Source organism: Octopus bimaculoides, chromosome 19 (genome assembly GCF_001194135.2).
Source record: "Octopus bimaculoides isolate UCB-OBI-ISO-001 chromosome 19, ASM119413v2, whole genome shotgun sequence".
Taxonomy (NCBI): Eukaryota; Metazoa; Mollusca; class Cephalopoda; order Octopoda; family Octopodidae; genus Octopus; species Octopus bimaculoides.
The window spans coordinates 51,257,233-51,260,997 of NC_068999.1; the positions used below are offsets into that span (position 1 = coordinate 51,257,233).

General features: G+C 35.2%; 1 long non-coding RNA gene across 1 annotated transcript in view; it reads left to right on the forward strand.

Moving 5' to 3' along the window:
- Positions 1 to 2,475, forward strand: part of LOC128250039 (uncharacterized) — a 402,283-nt gene extending 399,808 nt beyond the window's left edge. Inside the window, exon 6 of the long non-coding RNA XR_008266160.1 lies at positions 2,291 to 2,475. This is a non-coding gene — a long non-coding RNA (uncharacterized LOC128250039). The remainder of the gene's footprint in view (positions 1 to 2,290) is intronic.
- Positions 2,476 to 3,765: the final 1,290 nt, after the last annotated feature.

Genomic DNA, 3,765 nt, shown 5'->3' on the forward strand with positions numbered 1-3,765 from the left:
TATATATATATATATATATATATATATATATACGCACGATATATATATATATATATATTTATGTATATGTACATATATATATATATATATATGCGTGTGTTTGTATATGTGTGTGCGTCTCAGTGTGTATGTGTGTGACTGTGTGTTTGTACGTGTGCATGTGTGTATATGTCTGTGCGTCCGTGTGTCTGCGTGTATCAGCCTGCGTTTGTGTGTCTGTGTGATGACTTACTGAATGAATGATGGAATTCCAATTAGTAGGGACATCTTACTATTTTTAACACACTGATTATTACAGGAATTGTATGTCTACTAATTTGTTCGAGAAATTGACGTCCCCAGCTTAATCGGCTAATTTAACGATAGCTGATCAAAAATGGACGCCAAAAATCGATAGTCCATTCATAATAAAATTTTTACGAAAGTTTCACGAACTCTATTATTTACTTGGTTTGATCAGAAATAGTCAAACGTAGAGTGAAATATGAAATCAAAATTGAGTAAAGGAACGAAAAACCACGCAAATAAATATGCTAGGAAATAAAATATACAAAATATGCAGAAATAAATATAACAACATCGATAAGGAAATAATTTGGTTGTTCAGTTTGAATGGGATTAATATATTTTAATCACCCATGAAATTTAAATTGTGGACATGAACACGGTGATATATATAAAGTATATATACATATATAAATATGGGAATGCGCGTGTGTGCGTACGTGTGTGTCCGTTAGATCGCGAGTATGTGCATGTGGTGCGTTTCTAAGCCATTTTTTCTTGTATCTTAGTGTCTGTGTAAGTGTGCGTAAATGTCATTGAATGAATTTACACTCATTTATACATGTATATATGTGTGTGTGTGTGTGTGTGTGTGTGTGTGTGTGTGTGTGTGTGTGTGTGTGTGTGTGTGTGTGTGTGTGTGTGTGTGTGTGTGTGTGTGTGTGTGTGTGTGTGTGTGTGTGTGTGTGCGTGTGTGCATGCTCGTGTGTGTTCGTTTGTGCATGTGTGTGCGTATGTGTGTGCGTATGTGTGTACAATGTGTGTATGCTTTTATGCCCCGGATATATAATTTCCTTGCTATTATTCTGTTTCACAGCACAATACGATCAAGTTTAGAATTTAAGTGAAATTCATACTTTGCAGCTTGGAACGCTGATTAGTAATTTGTGCATTAGCTCCGTATCCACAGAAAAAATTACGTGTGGGTAATGAATTGCATTTCTGTCATTAAGAGAAAGAAAGAAAGAACGAACGAGAGACTGACTGCGAGAGAGGGGAGAGGAATTAGGGAGGGAGGAACGGGGACCGGAATCAATGGCAAGAAGAATAAATACATGTATTAAGGTTTCAGATAGAAGCATCAATATAAGTGTGCGACTATGTACAACTGGCTTCTCATTTCTTCTCTCTACCGAAACCTTTATGTGCAACACTGTTTAAAAAATAAAACAATTGTATATCATTATATGTTTATATAGGATAAAAGATCCTTCCCGTGTCATAAAGACGCATTGTGCTGTTTTCCCGGTTTCCGTGGCTGTATATTCTCCCACTGAACGGGACACCACTTTTTCACAGTATTACTCATATTTGCCAACTAAGTGGTCGGCCGCAACGTTATACATTTTGATCTGTTAGTATAATTTATCAGTCGCTCTACGTCACACAACATATGGCCCATGGTTGCATTTAGGAGAGTCCATTCAGTTTCTAGTGTTTGGAATAGGTCTACGGTTGATATTTTCCCTTTTCCCTCCACGGAGATGGGAGAGGGGTGCCTATCCTCCTAACTGAAAGAAAAATATTTATGTTTGCATGTATGTGCGAATGTATGTATGTATTTATGAACAGCAAGAGAACAGAAACATATGCAAGCTATTGAAATACAAAAGGGAACTGAAGTATAAGTTCAATTGTCAGGAAACGGAGGAATTTAATGTAGTGGAAAGATAGATAATGAAATGGGATATCGAAGACAATAATGTAGGAAATGTGAAAGTTATGATAAATGTAGCGTTGAGAGAAAATAACAGGTGGTTCTATTTATTGGTACGTTTTAAAGTGGAGATAACTGTGAATTTTAAGTATAGAAGTGATAATTGGGAAAACTTATGAAAGAGCGTCGATGTTTATTTGTTTGCAAACAACATGTTTTGCAAAAGAAATATATATTTAAAGAGAAAAATATTAGACGGATACTGACGAACAGAAAGTGCTAAAAATGGCTTCTGGTGATATATATTAAAGATGCTAATTATTTTACATATTTTGTTTTATATTGCAGGCTGGACTATTAAGTAAATAATCGGAGACAATGAAAGAAACTGTAGAAGATGTATTTAACTGCGGCTTATTAAAATGATTTTATTAAAATATAAGGACAGATTTTTGTTTATACTTGTTCCTATCTGAAGAAGACATTATAGAAAATATATAAAACTTTATGAAATGTGCAACTACATGAATCAGTCGTAGGTTATGAGTAGTAGGTTATGAATGAGATGACGTAGGAAAGTTGGATCGCATTAAGATGGAAATTTCTATGATTTGAGAATTGTACATGTGCTACCAGGTAGTCAACGTGAAGTAATTTACACGACAAAAATTAGTGAATGAAACAAACGAAAGTGAAGAGCTCAGTCACATTAATTCATTGGAAGCTTGCAGATCAATGCGCAAGAAATAACGAATAAAAAAGCAGCGTGTACGAACTATGTGTGTGTGTAGGCAGAGAAACCAAAATATAAAACAATATAAAAATGCGAATCAAAAAGTTATCTCATGTAAAAACAAAAAAAAGAACGAAAGGAAAACGAAGATAAGGAGGCCATGTATTCATATTTCGTTGCTAGTAAATAGCAATGAAAAGGGAAATTTTATGAAACCGCAAAAATGTTTATGGAAAATCTATACAGATGTCTACTTGGAATCCAATTCCGAGAGAACGTTGACTCTTAATCACTTGACACAGGATGCAGTATGTATCTAATTTGTAGTGTTTTTTTTTTCCATGCCCGGCTTCCATTGATTCGGCAGTCCGATCCTTGGGGTGCATTATAAAATGTCAGACCACCAGGTTTCATCGTGATTGTTGTATTGCAGTGTCTGCACAAGCGTTAGTCACTGTTCGGCATTTAAAGCCAAGTTTACGTAGCAGGTTGTAAGTTTTCTCCGTTAAGTCACCAATTTGGAAATACGAAGAATGAAAAAAAAATACATGAATGAATGAGGAACGCGTCAAATGTTCCGAATCATTCTTTGTTTATTGTTAATGGTTTCAATGGCATGCGACCTTTCGCAGAGAACCACTGTGATGTATGATAGAAATTCTTTTCCATTATATCAATTGGATGTGGACTGGTTCTGTAGCTCTGTAAGCACCAAAAAGAATGATATAGTAGGATGCAAGTGTATTTTTAAGCTACTATCAGGTCAGGTCGTTTTTGCTGCAAACTCGTTATATTTAAGACGTTTCTCTAACATCATCTAATATTCAATTGCGCTTGATGAGAATGCACAGCTACGTTTTTCCTCTATTCTCGTTTCTACTCTGCACCGCTAATCTCCTTTTATTCATCTTATATAAACGTTGGCAAAGTGTCTTGGCAATCATAAGTTGTTTTGCTGAGCGTCATTGCATACATTGAGCTGACGTCATCAATTTGTTGTTTCTGTGTTGTTTATCGAAAAGTTAGTTATGATAAATAACAAGTCCCATTTGAACTCTAAAGAAAAGATATTTGGTACACACACACACAC